General features: G+C 34.3%; 1 non-coding gene across 1 annotated transcript; it reads right to left on the bottom strand.

Annotated features, from left to right (window-relative positions):
* Nucleotides 1-8,455: 8,455 nt before the first annotated feature.
* Nucleotides 8,456-8,527, bottom strand: TRNAQ-UUG. Its single transcript has one exon. It is a non-coding gene; the product is annotated as a tRNA-Gln (tRNA).
* Between the last annotated feature and the right edge of the window lie 9,238 nt (nucleotides 8,528-17,765).

Raw genomic sequence — 17,765 nt, 5'->3', positions numbered from 1 at the left:
CACCTCCTACCTGGAGATCAAACTAGCGTCTAAGTCAAATAACCCTAGTTTTAAATGAGCATGCGTGAGAGATGTGAGGTAATAAAATTTTTTTATCACCTAGACATCATAGGTTAAAATCCAGTATAAGAGTTATACATGGATCTATCACCTAGACTTAGGATATGTTTAATTTAGCTGAAATATATCTCTAATTATTTTTTTAATAAATATACCCTAAACCGTTATAGAACACTTCAGCTAGAGAGAAGTAGCATACTTTTAGCTCTAGCGTCCCTAAAAGTTCACATCGTGAGGTCCATGCATTGCTTTGGGTCGTGCTTAGGAGTGGACTCCCTTCGGAGAGTGTTTGCATGGATCAATATCAAGGTAAATAGGGGAAGTAGTTCATAATAAGTGGGTGAGGGATATGTAACAACATATCCCATGGTCTCTTCCATTAGGTCGCACCGTGAGATTTCTATAATATGCCTGCATGTCTGCCCTTGAGCGACCTTTCCCTTCGGAGGGTTGTATTATAGGATTCGGAACACTACGAACTCCAAATCTGGATAGGCTCTCTTAGATCAGTTTTCATATTGACTTTCCACTTTCGAGAGCATGTTGATTCTAGTTTCTGAAATCCCAAAATGAAAGGTTACACTTACAAGAATTACTAAGATGTTAGTATATTCTCGACCAAAGTAGCGATAACTAAAGTGCTATAAGAATAAAGAGTTATTCTGAGGTTAGTATCTAGTCAAGATTGTCTTGGTTAAAAAGAGGAATAATTGACTGCCCTTCGGTGGAGGTTACTCTAAACTTTTGAAATATCGTTGCAAAATATAATAATGAAGGGTATATTATTAGTTTTTGCTAAATTAAATTGGTTTCTTTGTGATTATAGTTTTTTTAAAAGAATATGTTTATCTTTTTCATCATGAATAGCTCAATAATTCAACTCTTAACTTCCGAGAAACTAAACGGCGAAAATTATTCGGCATGGAAGTCAAATCTAAACACAATACTGGTAGTTGACGATCTATGATTTGTCTTAACTGAGGAATGTCCTCAAGCCCCAGCCTTAAATTCTAACCAAACTGTTCGGAAAGCATACGATCGATGAGCCAAAGCCAATGAAAAGGCATGTATTTACATTCTTGCCAACATGTCTAATGTTTTGGCAAAGAAACATGAATCCTTAGCTACGGCTAAAGAGACAATAGATTCATTAAGAGAAATGTTTGGGCAACCATCATGGTCCCTTAGACACGAGACAATTAAGCACGTTTACACTAAGCAGATGAAGGAGGGGACCTCTTTTAGAGAACATGTCCTGAACATGATGATGTACTTCAATATCGCTGAAATAAATGGCGGACCCATTGATGAGGCTAATCAGGTTAGCTTTATCTTACAATCTCTTCCGAAGAGTTTTATATCTTTTGAGACAAATGTGTCTCCAAATAAGATAGAATTTAACCTCACTACCCTTCTTAACGAGCTCCAACGATTCCACAACCTTACTTTAGGTAAGGGAAAGGAAGTGGAAGCAAATGTTGCTACCACTAAGAAAAAATTTATAAGACGATCATCCTCTAAAAATAAAGTTGGACCCTCTAAAGCTCAAATGGAAAAGAAGGGAAAAGGGAAGGCTCCCAAGATAAGAAAGGGAAAGAATGATACAGATAAAGAAAAATGTTTCCATTGTAACCAAAATAGGCATTGGAAGAGAAATTGTCCGAAGTACCTTGTAGAGAAGAAAGCTGAGAAAATGGCACAAGGTAAATATGATTTATTGGTCGTTAAAACATGTTTAGTGGAATATGATACTTTAACCTGGATACTAGATTCATGAGCCACTAATCATATTTGTTTCTCGTTTTAGGAAACTAGTTCTTGGAAAAAGCTTGAAGAAGGTAAGATAACCCTCAAAGTTGGAACAGGAGAGGTTGCCTCAGCTGAAGTAGTGGGAGATCTGAAATTGTTTTTTGAAGATAGATATCTAGTACTTAAAATGTTTTTTATGCACCTCTTATGAAGAGGAATTTGATATCTATCACTTGTATTATAGAACAATTATATATAGTATCTTTTAATATTAATGAAGCGTTCTGTTTTTGTAAAGGTAATCCAATTTGTTCTGCTACACTTGAAGACAACTTATATAAGTTAAGACCAACTAGACAAATTTTTTTTTAAGTACTGAAATGTTTAGAACATTAGAAACTCAAAATAAAAAAACAAAAGGTTTCTTCCAATGCCTATCTATGGCACCTAAGGCTTGGTCACATAAATCTCAATAGGATTGGGAGATTGGTCAAGAGTGACTTTTAAGTCAGTTAGAAGATAACTCTTTACCTCCATGTGAATCCTATCTTGAAAGAAAGATGACCAAGAGATCTTTTATTGGAAAAGGTCTCAGAGCCAAAGTACCCTTAGAGCTCGTACATTCGTACCTTTGTGGACCAATGAATGTCAAAGCTCGAGGTGAGTATGAATATTTCATCAGTTTTATTGATGATTATTCAAGGTATGGTCATGTTTACCTGTTTCATCACAAATTCTGATTCTCTTGAAAAGTTCAAAGAATATAAGGCTGAAGTTGAGAATGAATTAGGTAAAACAATAAAGACACTTCGATCGGATCGAGGTGGGGAGTATATGGACATACGATTCCAAGAGTATTTGATAGAAAACGGGATCCAGTCATAACTCTCTGCACCTAGTACGCCTCAGCAGAACGGTGTATCAGAGAGAAGAAACCGAATCTTATTAGATATGGTTCGCTCTATGATGAGCTATGCTCAATTGCCTGATTCCTTTTGGGGATATGCACTTGAATCTGCTGTCCATATTTTGAACAACGTTTCCTCTAAAAGTGTTTCAGAAACACCTTATGAGCTATGGAAACTGCATAAAAGTAGTTTAAGTCACTTTAGAATTTAGGGTTGCCCAACACATGTGTTGGTATAAAATCCCAAGAAATTGGAACATCGTTCAAAATTATGCCTATTTGTAGGTTATCCAAAGGAAACAAGGGGTGTTCTGTTTTATCATCCTTAAGAAAACAAGATATTTGTATCAACAAATGTCACATTCTTAGAGGAAGACCACATTAGAAATCATCAACCACGCAGTAAAATAGTGTTAAAAAAAATTCAAAAGACTCTACAAATATACCTGGTTCATCTACTAAAGTAGTAGATAAAGCTAGTATTTCTAGTCAGTCACATCCTTCTCAAGAGTTGAGAGTGCCTCGACATAGTGGGAGAGTTGTTCATCAGTCTGACCGCTATTTGGGTTTCGCTGAAACTCAAATAATCATACTGATGAGGGCGTAGAGGACCCATTGACCTATAAACAGGCAATGAATGATGTGGACCATGACTAGTGGATAAAAGATATGGACCTTGAAATGGAGTCAATGTACTTTAATTCAGTCTAGACTCTTGTAGAAAAACCAAGTGACAACAGCGGTGCAGTTGCAAATTCAAAAGAACCTCGAAGCCATAAATGGGGAAAGCACATCGAACGCAAGTACCACCTTATCCAGGAAATCGTACACCATGATGACGTTGTAGTGACGCGGATACCTTCTGAGCAAAACATTGCTGATCTTTTTACAAAAACCCTCACGGCTAAAGTTTTTGAGGGTCACCTACAGAGTTTAGGTTTACGGTGTTTCTAAACTAGGACAAGTGGGAGATTATGTTGGGCGTGAATGCCCTAGTTTATTGTACTCATATGTAATATTAATTTCTCACAGTTAAATTCAGCATTGTTTGATCCTATTAGGAGTTTTAGTCCAAGTGGGAGTTTGTTGGATTTTATGTCATAAAACTCGTAGTTTGTAATATCATATTCTTGTTTAATAAAGTTGTTATTGAAAATCTTTAGGAAATTTAAATTCTATATTCATGAATCTAATAGACTAAGGTTCCGAGGCTATTAAGTTTAAGTTTGAACTTTATGTAGTGACATAAATGTGGATCAAGTTCAAATATATATCCAAAATGGTCTATAGTATATGAATAAGGTTGGGCGCCTTATTCTGGGGACACTATGGATGCGGCTCATTTTGTAGTTAGTACAAACGATGTGATCCTAAACCGTTCATGTGGAGACATGAAAATGGGGTATCCTGTGTAAAGAGTTTACATAAGACTGAACCATGAAATAGTCACTTTTTACATTCTAAATGTCGTTTAATGTATAAAATTGACAATTTCGTTAATTGATGACCTAGGTAACTCTTAATCCTAAGCTAACTATAAACTCCTGTTCACTCGGAATTATCCTTAGATCTGCATAGGAGAGGGCAGCTCATTATTGGTGGCCCAATAAGCCTCCCATTTCAGGGGTAAGATCAGGTGGATAGCTGGAAACATAGGACGCAAGACGGAATTCACTTCTACCCGTTATAGGGATAGTAGATAGGTTGTTTCCTTTAGTACTGAATCTAGGTCTTGAACAAGAGGCCCCACCCTCTCCTTGGCCCGAGAGGGGTTCGGTTTATAGGTTGGACCTTAAACCAATTGTTCATTAGAGGATCAGTGGAACTTAAAGAATAAGATGTAGTCTCGGGGGTAAAACAGTTTTTATGACCCAACCGTGATTACGAACAACCTGTTAAGGATTAGCTTACTAATCATGGTTATACCATATGGACATAAATATATCTATAGTGAGGGGAGTGCAACTACGAGACTATAGTGGAATAACCCATGAGTTAATGAATGTTGATTAGCTCCATCTAAAGAGTTTAGCCAGCTAATCTCGGATCGTCGGAGCCTATGATCTATAGGTCCATTAGGTTCCCCTACTAGCTCATATGGAATAAACTTAGAACAGTATGATAGAATAATTCGAATTGTTCGAATTAGGTGAAGAGAGAGAAACTGATAAGTATATGTCATATAGTGATCGATTTTTCAGTTTAGAGATACAGCTTTAATGTTTAAATGTAATTTAAATATTAAGAATATGAATACGTTCATATTCGGAAGCTCGAAAATAATAGAAATAGTCAAAGATGTAAAAAGTCAAATAGTTGACTTTTGACTTTAAAAAAGTCAAACTTTGACCACCTTATATTCAAATGTGATTTGAATTTCGAGAAAATGAATGCAGATTCATGTTCGGGAGGTCAAAATTAGTCAACATGGAAAAAATCATAAAAAGTCATAATGTTGACTTTTCGGTCAATGTTTGACTTTGACAAAATGACTATTTTGCCCTTTGACTAAAGTTAGTGGGAAAATCCAAACTTTTGTTGGATAATTCCACTAACAAGATAGTGGGCTAGGTGTTGGCTTATAGTGGAGACATTAAGCCCACTTAGATAGTGGATTCTAGGTATTGGGTTTTTATGAATTTGTTTCATGCAATTTTGCATGGCTTTTTTCTATAAATATGGGCTTCAATTTGGATAAAAGACTTATGAAATTTTCCCAAAATTGGTTTCAATTTTGGATTAGAAAAAATCACTTTTTTTTAGAAAAATTCAAAACCCAAACTCAACCCAAAAATCCATCTTCTATTTCCATCTCTTTCTCTCTCTCGGGTTCTTCATCCATTGGGTTCCACAACCCGATTATGAGTCCAAAGGATAGTAGGTCAGTTCTAGTGGTTGTCCGGTTCGTGTTCGAGCGGAGATAGAAGAGTTTCGGAAGCTTCAAAGGTAAGATTTCAAAAAAACCCTAATTAATTAATTTAGGGTTGTATGTTTAATTTATGCAGTTAGAGTAAAATTGATCCTCATTTCCTATTTTTCCATCAAACTGTAATTATAAACTGCTCGTGAAAGATCGATTTATTGTAATTGTTAAATCCATGGACGTAGAAATGTTCTACCGTGCGAAAAGTGTAGTTGTAAGTCTTTAATAGAGGGACCCACAGTTAATGAATGTCCATTAACATAATTAAAGAGTTTAATTAGTTAATGTTGAATTATTGAAGTTTCTAATCTGTATGTCCATTAGGTCCCCTTGCTAGCTCACAGTAAATAAGAACAACAGTTTTTGAAGATTTTGAATTGTTCAAATTATTAAAGGAAATAATATTAATTATATATGATAAAATTAATATAATGTATATAGATACTACAATTAATATAATGTATATAGATACATTATAATATAAAGTTAATTTTGAATGATATTCGAAAATAAACTTTATAATAAAATGATATTTATTATTTGAATATTATTAAAATAATTAATATTAGTAGGATGCATATTAAAATATAGGTTAATATTTAATGTGAATGAGATTCATATTAAAATTATAGGTTATGAGAGAGATAAATATTTGAATAAGATTCAAATATTTTATTAATTAAATATTTGATATTTAATTTTATAAATAAAATATTTAATTAATTTATTTCATTTAGTTATTAATTATTGTAATTAATAATTAAATTAAATTAAACTAAATAAGAAGTGAGTGAAGTGGGAGTTATTGCCACTTCACGTTAAAGAAGGGGAGAAGTTATTTGATCTAATTAAATGGATTTCATTTAATTAATTAAATAGGAAATGGGTGAAGTGGGAGTTCATCCACACTTCATGTTAAAGAAAGAGGAGAAGTTATTGTCTTCTTGAGTAGTTCTCCTCTCCTTTTAGAACTATCTCATGTTTTTCACAGAGAAAGTGATTTCTGTGGGAAAGCTCTCCAAAAACCACAAATTTCATTTGCTCTTTCAAAAAGTCAATTCTCACAAATCAATCCTTTCCAAGAGAATACTTGGGAAGACCAATTGGTGGTGTCACAATATAGAAGATCTGTCCATTGAGAAATTGTGAAGACCTGGAGAAGTTTGAAGAACAGTTCTTTAAATGTAGGTTTCTTTTTCCCTCTAATTTCATGCTTAACTTATGAAATATTGATGTATGTTTCTTCTTCTTTGTATTGTAATTTTAAAACAAAAATGAAGCAAAGTGATCACGCGCTTCGCTATGGGATTCAATACCTTCATGCATCAAGTTGTCAAATAGCTCAACTTTTCTTAGATTTTTGTCTATATAACATTTTGATCTTGTCTGGCATGTAATCATGTTATCAGGGAATGAGAGATAAACTACTTTGTTGTACTTGTTGGTCTATTTTGCAAGACGTGAAAGGAGTTGGTTCTTTTGGTATGTATATGTTTGTAAATATCCTTGTATGTATGGGTCTATGTATAGGTTGTATGAAGTTCTTAAATTCCTATGAGGTTGCGGGTTATGATGTGAATGTATATATATTTGTGGAATATCAGGTTATGCAAGAAACAAGTAGACAGTAAATTTCAAAAGAGGGTCGATGTTTACTATTTTCATATCTCCTTCTAGATTAAGAGGATAATCTTGGAGGGAGTGTGACAACTAGTCAAATCATCACAAAATCTGTACCCGTACCTCGCTGGTGTAGAGTGATCTCAATACACTCTAATAAATATCACTCATCATACATGCATGAAAAGTTGCCCTTAAAAGGGCTAAGCACCCCAACACATGTCCAAAAGCCTATTTGTGTACTACGTTGGGTCCCAAAGACCTATATCATATCCTCCCAACATAAGCAATAAAATATAGAAAAATAACCTGAACGTGTCCAAAGTTTTTTAAAAAATAGAAAAATAACCTGAATGTGTCCGAAGTTTTTTTTTTTTTTTTTGTGTGTGTGAGAAACTCGTGCTCGGGCCTTGAGCCTCCTCCGAACCACCCTTTTAATCTAGATGCATTCTTGGAGTTGACTTGTGCAAGAATACTCACATTGGTGTAGTGCCAAGCCGACACTCAGATGCAAAGAGAGAATTGCTTACCCGTTATGATGATTGGTTTAAGGCTATTTATAAAGCTCATCCTCTAAATCCCTCATGAAGATATGTGAAATATTTTGATGGTATCAAAATAGGTGTTGTCCTCAAGATTGCTAAGTTTCATTAACATGCTCGACTTAATCATTTTTTTCTTTGGAGAAACTCCACGAGGTTGGATAGTTGACTAGAAACTCAAGAATTTGACTTTCTCTTTTGAGATGTTCGAACACCATGCAAGTTTTCGTTCTCCTTTAAGCTTGTACCTTGCCATGGAAAACCCTCAACAATTATAAACTATGACTAACACTAAATGTGATATATACTGTGAATATGATCATAGTCTATAACATAGATTATATTAGAATGAACTATGATTCTAAAATTGTGGTCAAAATAATCTGATCATGATCACAATTATCGTGATCTATTCCAAATTTTGTAATAGTGGTTTCTTTTAACTTTTTTTTTTTTTTTTTGTTCTTTCGAAATATTCCTTTATAGCTTCGTGTGAAGTGGAATAAAAATGTGATGGCGAAAAGGCTTGAATGATACTCAGTGAAAGAGAGAAGAAGATTCTATGGTAGGGTTCGCAGAAGAGAAATGTTGATGCAGATAGCTAAATGAAAAGGGCAATGGTGATGAAAATAAATAAATAAACGAAAAATAGAGAGGTCCTACCGGGAGTTGAACCCAGGTCGCTGGATTCAAAGTCCAGAGTGCTAACCACTACACCATAGAACCGTTGTTTAATTGAATCACTCTCTTTTTCAAAGCATGACGGACTATAGAATTGATTATACTAGAAAAAAAAGTAAGATCCTAAAAATTGTGATCTAAACAATCTAATTTGATCATCATAATTACTGTGGTCTATTCCAAATTTTGTTGTAGTTCTTATAAAATGAGTTTTCTTTATCACGAGAGCTACCCTATAGAATCCATATAACATAAACATATCCATGACTTAGAGATGGATTTTGAATCTACTTTTCATTTTGTCCCTGAATTTTAAAATGTCTAGTTTTGAGAGTTTAATTTCTATTGGTTTATAGGATTCAAACTGTTACATTTTTGCCTTCGAATTATGAGTTTTGTTTTCATTTAGTTCTTAGATTTTAAGATTTACATTTTTCGTCTTGATTTCTTATTAAATATTCTCTTTTACTTTTCAACATTCATGTATATCAATTATTTTTAAAAATAATAATTAAATTAGTTTTCACTAAATTTTCATCAATATTTTAAAAAATTAAAAAAAAACATCTTAATGATTTTAAATTAATTAACTAAAAGTAAACGTCAAAGATGAAAAGCAAACATTAATGAAATCTTAGGACAAAAGTGTAAAATATTGAAACTTCGGTCCAAATAAACTAAACCGAAGGGTAGAAAAGTAGCATTTTAAGATTTAGAGACTAAATGGAAATTCAATTTAAAATTTAAAAAATATATATAATATTTTAAAATTTAGGGATCATAAAGACGTCTTTTTGAAATTTAAGACACATACAAGTCGGGTTTGGGAATTTAAGAAAACTAGAGAGTAAATTAATATTAAACATGTTTAAATTATGTGAAGGACAATCAATTCTAACAAATTAATACTGAACATATTATGAAAAGGACAACAAATTCTAGCAAGTTAATACAAAATATTAAATTAAATTTGACTACATTGTATGATTTTGAGAAATTGCAGGATATGTCTAAAACGGTGGGTTTGAATTTGAAAAATGTCTATTTTTAGATTTTAATAAAAAATGTCTAAAATGTGTAATCATTTATTGTATTTTTTCCACTTTACCCTCTTTTTTATTTTGAAAATGCATCCCTAAAACATTCTTAAAAAAATGTCATGAAAAGTTAGATAGACAACATCCCTAAAAATCTCTTAAATTCAATATTTACCTTTTAAAGGATTTTAAATTAAATACTTACCTTCTTGACGTGCAAAACATTCAATTGAGAGTATCATATCTTTCCTATTTGAAGTAAAAATTTTGACTAAGTATGTAAACTATGCTATGAACTCATAGCATAGTAGGAAATCTGGCTAAGTGTACGACCTATGCTATGAACTTGGAGGAACTTCAAGTTGGTCTAGGAAAGTGAAAAATAGACTAAGTACCATGGATAGGAGGAATAAAAGCTTAACCTTGGATAAGACATTTCAAGTGGAACATATTGTGGGAGGAGAGGAAAGACTTGAACGCATGCGAGGGTAGGATTGGACATGTTAGATACATACCAGGGGGTTTTGGACGCATGGGAAGTGTTGTTGTGAGATGCTTAGGATTAAGTGAACACATGAGTAAAGAATTGGTTGGGTTGGACAACCATACGTGGAACTATACACCACGAAGAGAGGAAGTTAGGGTTGGACTTGAAGGATTCCAAATTGAAGAGAACCGTGAGCGGAAGAAAAATCGTCCCAAATTCTATTTTTCATTGAATATAAATTTTACAAAAAAACATGAACAAGATATACATTTACATAAATTACAGCATGCTATATAATTAGGTTTTAGAAACCTTATCTTTGAAGACTTTTCTTCAAGAATCCCTCGAACAGTACACGAATGTCTTGAAGACTTTCTTCAAGAAAACGTTGATCATCAAGAGCATGAACATTATCACAAAGGCTTCCTCGGTATTCTCAGTTAGAGAACCCAGGAGTGGTGGGCTCTGATATTTTGGAATGAAGGAAAGTTTTGAATAGAGTAGAATACCTTTTAAAGATTGTTCACTAAAAAAAATTCAAAACTCACAGAACTCTTCTATCTTTTCTCTTTCGTCCAAGAAGCCTGTCAAAAACAAGAGGAAACCCCCTCCTTTTTAAAAAAAGAATAAATAAATAAATATAACAACCACCCACTTACGTGGGTGGAGAGAAAAGAGGGAGCCTCATTTTTATTTAAAATAAAAAATGACATTTAATATATATCTCTCTGTGTGTGTGTGAGATATAACATATAACCTTTAATTTAAATATTGTATCACATATAATATAACCTATAGTTTATTTTCTCTCTTATATAGCATTTAATATAAATCATATTTATATTAAATTTAACAATTATGAATCCAATTGATATTGATAATATTTAAATCATACTCAAATATTTATTTCCTCTCAATTAAGCTATAATGTATCAAATACATTATAATAATTATATCACATATAATTAAAATAACTTAATTATATCATTTATAATAAAATCTCTCAATTAATTTGAACAATTTAAATTAATTAAAAAATTGATTCTCATTTTATCCTATTGAGCTATCAAGAGGACCTCATAGACCTGTAGCTTGAAGCTTCAACTTTACATGAATATTTAATCAAACTCTTTAATTGAAACATTCACTATCTGTTAACTGTCGGGTACTCCACTAGAGACCGACAGCTACACTCTTCACATTGCAGATATATTTTTGTGTCCATTGGATATAACCAATCAATAGTACGATGATCCTTTACAAATTGCTCATAAGTACAGCTAGGCCAAAATTACCGTTTTTCCCCTGTAGTTACATCTAACTCCTTAAGTATCACTGATCCCTCTAATGAACAATAGATCATAGTCCAACTATGACCAAACCTTCTAAGGCCAGGAGAAGGTGTGACACCACATTGTTCAAACCTCAAAATCAGCCCTTAAGGGAGCAACTTATCTACTTACCTCGACCTCGGGGAAAGAGTGAATTCCTTAATATGTAGTAGTTTTGTTTCCAACTTCCTAATCAAATGAATCCTCAAAATGGTAGGCTTGTTCAGACGGCGATCTAGCTACTGTCCCCCGTATAAATCAAAGGACCACCCTTATAGGCAAAAGTTCACAACTCACTTGAGATTCAGGTCGTGTTACCTATGGTCATCCTAGTGAAATGTAAGTATCTATTATGAACAATGTTATATAACGAGACTAAAAATTTTGTGGCCCGATCTTACACAAACTCCTTTGTATTGAATATCCCCGCTCACATGTCTATACATGAATGATCAAGATCATATCATTTGTAGCACTTTACAACAATTGTAACACATAAAAAGCGGGTCATACTCGTAGTGTCACCAGGATAAGGTACCCAACCTTATCCATCTACTATAGATCATTTAGGTTATCACTTAAACATGATCCACCTGTATGTCTTTACATACATATTTAAGTTACAAGATAACCTTAGATGTTAGTTTATTGGTTTGTGGTTAATGCAACTAAAATATTGAATAAAATATCATATATTTTATTAAATAAACAATGAGTTTGTTCAATACATTTACAAACTATAGGATCCTACAGATTTAGGACATCAACCCCAACAATCTCCCACTTGACCTAAAGCTAGTGGAGTGTACAATATAGTCAAAATACAAAGTACATAAATAATAAACTAGGGCATAACACGCGTCCAATACAAATCTCCTACTTGCCCTAGTCTAGATGTGGCCTGTCCCATAGACCCATACTCTGTAGGTGACCCTCAAACACGTTAGCCATGAGGGTCTTTGTAAACAGATCAACAATATTGTGCTTCGAAGTTATCTGCGTGGCACTCACGTCTTCTCGATGCATAATCTCTCGGATGAGATAATACTTTCCCTCTATATGCTTCTCGCACTTGTGACTCCTAGTCTCTCGAGAATTAGCCACAACACCACTATTATCACAATAAAGTGTGATGAGGTTTGAAATGTCTGAAACAACTTTTAGATCAGTCATAAATTTTCGGAGCCAAACAGCTTCCTTAAACGCTTCACAAGTCGCTACATACTCAGCCTCCATGGTGGAGTCAGCTATGCACCCTTGCTTGGTGCTTCTTCATACTAATGCCCCTCTGTTAAGAGTGAACACTGATCCTGATGTGGATTTCCTAGAATCCTTATCAGTCTGAAAATCAAAGTTCATATATCCCGTAAGGATTAAATCCTTAGAACCATACATGAGCATGTAGTCTCTCGTTTTCCGTAGATACTTAAGGATGTTTTTAACGCGGTCTAGTGATCTAATCCTGGATTAGATTGATATCTATTGGCTATCCTCACTGCATAGCAGATGTCAGGTCTAGTACATAACATGGCATACATCAAGCTACCCAGAACCGATGCGTAGGGGATTCGTCTCATCTCCTTGACCTCTTGAGGTGTCTTAGGACACTATTCCTTAGACAATGTCACTCCATGCATGAAAGGAAATAAGCCCCTCTTGAAGTTTTGCATCGAATGTTTGACAAGCATCTTGTCAATATACGATGCTTGAGACAGAGTTAGCATTTTGTTCTTTCGATCTATAAAGATCTGAATACCCAGAACAAACTGAGCCTCTCCTAAATCTTTCATTTGGAATTGGGTCGCTAGCTAGTTCTTAATTGCAGTCAGTAAACCTACATCATTAAAAATGAGTAGGATATCATCTACATATAACACTAAAAAAACCACTAAACTGTTGATGACCTTCTTGTATACATAAGGCTCATCAACATTTTGATCAAAGCCATAAGATCTGATCACAGTATCAAACATTATGTTCCAAGATCGAGAAGCTTGCTTCAGACCATAAATGGATCTATTAAGCTTGCAAACCTTTTGCTCTTGACCTTGGGTTATGAATCCCTCGAGTTGCTCCTTGTAAATGGCATCCTCAAGATTGCTATTCAGAAAGGCAATCTTGACATCCATCTGTCAAATCTCATAGTCATAATATGAGGCAATGGGTAGAAGGATCCGGATAGACTTAAGCATGGCAGCAGCTGAGAAAGTCTCCTCATAGTCAACTCCATCAACCTGGGTATAACCCTTTGCCACTAATTTAGCCTTTAATATTTGCACCTTCCCATCAGCACCCCGTTTCCACTGTAGATCTATTTACAATCTATAGGTTTAACCCCATTAGGTTGATCTACAAGATCCAATACGAAATTGAAGTACATAAACTCCATTTCGAGATCCAGTGCTTTGATCCATTCATCTTTGTCAATATCCTCCATTGCCTTCTTATAAGAAAATGGATCCTCAACTTCACCATCAGCTACCATAGTCAGGATTTTTATTAAACCCATATAGTGTACAGGTGGATTCGCAACCTTCCCACTACGTCGAGGTTCCCTCAACACTTGAGGTGGATTTGACCTACTAGATGATCCTATTTCAACAACTCTTGTTGAGGTACTAGGTTCTTAACCAACTCTTTTTGAAGATTCAGTAGTTTCATTGAAAATTTCATTCAACACAATATTACTTCTAGGTCTATGCTTCGTTATGTGGTCTCGTTACAAACAAAGTAGTGTTTGTCGATACAAACACTTTGTTTTCTTTAGGATCAAAGAAGTAACCACCTCTCCTTCCTTTGGGGTAGCCTACAAATAGGCACAGTCTTGAACGTGGTTCCAATATCTTAGTGAAGGAAATTTTCAGAAAAAATCTTTTGAGCAGATGCAAAGATCGTCCAAATTCCATTTTATTGAACATAAAAATATTACAATAAAACAACAAGCAGATATGCATTTACTTAAAATTACAACATGCTTAAAAAAAATACAAAGGGTTTTAGAAACCCTTACCTTTGAAGAACTCTTTCTTCAAGGAATCCCTCGAACAAGCCAAGAACGGAACTACTTCCTCGCAGATCTCCTTCTTCATGTATGAACTCCACCACTCGAGGACACTCTGTATTCTCTTTGGGATTAAAGGATTCAAGCAAGAGTTGTGGGCTTTACTTGAATCATTGGAAGAGGGTCCTTGAGTATAAGATACATTATTTTGGAAGAGGACCTATATATGATATAATTGGACTAGTTACTTATATATGATATAATTGGCTAAATGTATGAGATACATTATTTTGGAGGAAATTAGATATAAATATGATTTATATCAAGTAGAGGAGAAAATACTATAGTAGATATGTGATATCAAACTATAGGATATAAATATAATATGATTATATTAATTAATTAATTAATTGATTAATTATATGATAAATAACCAATTCTTCCACGTTCGGACGTGGGTAGTGGGCAGCATTGTTATGGTAACCGGCGGGTTAAAAATGAAAAGAGTTCATTTTTCAAAGTGGTGCATTCATATTTTTCGTCCGCCCAAAAGAATTCGTGAAATGATCGCCCGAGAGACTATACGATAGTAGCTCTTCCGTCTAAACGATCGTCTACCTCACGATTTCTCTAAATGATTGTATACGTTTTTCCTATATGATTGTTCAGCTTTTCATACACGATCGTGTAGCTCTTCTGTATGATAAACACTTCTGCTATACGATAGCACAGTTTTATCTCCCACTTGCTTATCGTCTACACGACGAGTTCCGTTCTCTACCAAACTCACCAAAGCCCAATCTTTGGGTTTTCACTCTGAGGATACCTGGGTTTCATTAGTGGTGGTGTCGTCCTCGTTGCAGTGTTCGTGTTTATACTGATCATGCTGTTGCAGTCGACATACCCACCGGGTGTTGGTAGATCTGTTGGAGGTTTTTCGCTGCATTGGGTTCAGAAGTTCGAAGAGAGTCTTCAACTGGTATGAACCCTTTCCCTATTATTTATTGTGTTCTGAGCATGCCGATAATTAGAATAATATGAATAACTCTATGTGTTGAATGTATATCTTTTGTATTTCGGTCACTGTGAAATTAGAGCAATCTGAACACGCTCACGAAACTCTTGGTATGAGATCCTTCAGTTTCTATAGAGAACTTTTCTCTTGGAGAGAACACTTCTTCTCTGTGTGAATTGAGGAAGAAGATGATCCTTTTAACTTCTTTAATCACACGTTAGTTTTTCTTGAGAGAATGTGGGGAGGGAGTTATAACTCCATCCCTTTTTTATTAATTTAATAAAATAATATATATATACATATATATATAATAACTATATTATTATATATATACACTATATGTTATATCAAATATAACATAATATAGCCTATAGTTTTATATTGCATCAAATACAACATAAACTATAGATTTTATTCTCTCTCAACTATACATGGCATTTAATATAAATCACATTTATATTAAATCCACTTATATGAATCTCATCCATATAATATTTGGATCATATCCAAATATTTTATTCCTCTCAGTATAAATAATATCATATTTAATTTACATGAATCTCATTCATATAATTGGTACTTGAATCATATTCGAATTCCTCTCATATATAATATATCAATATATTATAATTAATTATATCATATATGATTAATTTGAACACTTCAAATTAATCCAAAGACTACATCCGTGTTGAGCTACAGGTGGGACCTTATGGACCTGTAGATTGAAGCTCCAACAGTACTCGGATAATTAATTAAATTCTTTAATTAAATTACCCAACATCCATTAACTGTCGGTCGCTCCTCTAAAGACCGACAGTTGCACTCTTTACACTATAGATAAATTTCTGTGCCCATTGGATATAACCAATGAACAATGCGATGACCCTTCACAAATTTCTTGTAAGTACAGCTGGGCTAACATACCGTTTTGCCTCTGTAGTTGCATCTAATTCCTTAACTACCACTAATCCCTCTAATGAACAATAAGTCATAGCCCACTACGACCAAATCCCTCTCAGGCCATGAAAGGGTGTGACCACTATGTTCAAAACTCGGAATCAGCCCTTATGGGAGCAATTTATCTACTTGCCCCTACATCAGGGAAGGAGTAAATTTCGTCTTGTGTATTTGTGTTCCTAGCTCCTCGGTTAGACGAATCCCCAAAATAGTAGGCTTGATGAGTTGGCAATCTGGCCACTCTCACCCATACAAATCAAAAGACTGTCTTCATGAGCAGGAGTTCACAACTCACTCAAGATTCAGGTCATGTCACCTATGGTCATCTTAGTGAAAGTCTCTATTATTAACGACGTTATATAAAGAGACTAACCATTTCATTGTCCGGTCTTATACAAACTCTTTGTATAGGATACCCTCGCTCGCATGTCTCCACATGAATGATGAGGATCAAATCATCTGTAGCATTTTACAACACTTGTAACACCATCAAAGTGGGCCGTATCCGTAGTGTCACCAAGATAAGGTACCCAGCCTTATCAATCTACTATAGACCATTGATGTTATTATTTAAACAAGATTCACTTGTATGTCTCTATATACTTGTTTAAATTACATGAAATAACCTTGAATCTTAGTGTATTGGATTGAGTACATGCTTATAAAATAACACTTATTTTATTAACAACAATATGTTTATATAACGTTTACAAACTACGAGATTACAAGGAGATTTAGGACACCATTCCCAACAATCTTCCAATTGTCCTAAATCTTATGGAGACTAATGTACAATACAAATAAAGTATAAAAAAACAATAAACTATGACATATACTATACCCCAGTAATGTCTCCCACTTGCCCTAGACAATGTGCTGCATATCCCGTAGATCCGGACTTTCTAGATGACCCTCGAACACTTTAGTCATGAGAGCCTTTGTAAGTGAATTAGAAACGTTGTGCTCCAATGCAATTTTCGTGACAATCACATCACCTCGATGCACGATCTCCTAAATCAAATGATATTTTCGTTCTATGTGCTTGCCTCTTCAGTGACTCCTAGGTTCCTTAGATTTTGCCACAGCAGCACTGTTATCACAATAAAGTGTGATAGGTAAAGTCATATTTGGTACAACTTCCAAATCAGTAAGGAACTTCTTAAGCCAAACAACCTCTTTAGCAACTTCACAAGCAGCTATGTATTCGGCTTCCATAGTGGAGTCTACGATGCATCCTTGCTTGATGCTTCACCATACTATAGCTCCTCCATTCAGAGTAAACATTGACCCTGATGTGAATTTCCTAGAATATGATCAGTCTGAAAGTCATAATTTGTGAATCCTATAAAGATCAAATCCTTCTCTCCATAAACGAGTATATAGTCCCTCGTTCTCTGAAGATACTTGAGGATCGTTTTGACTGTCGTCCAGTGATGTAATCCTGGATTGGAC

The sequence above is a fragment of the Benincasa hispida genome, chromosome 5 (genome assembly GCF_009727055.1).
Source record: "Benincasa hispida cultivar B227 chromosome 5, ASM972705v1, whole genome shotgun sequence".
In the NCBI taxonomy this organism is placed as follows: Eukaryota; Viridiplantae; Streptophyta; class Magnoliopsida; order Cucurbitales; family Cucurbitaceae; genus Benincasa; species Benincasa hispida.
Note: the sequence above shows the minus strand (reverse complement) of the source record. Positions and strands in the feature narration are given on the sequence as shown.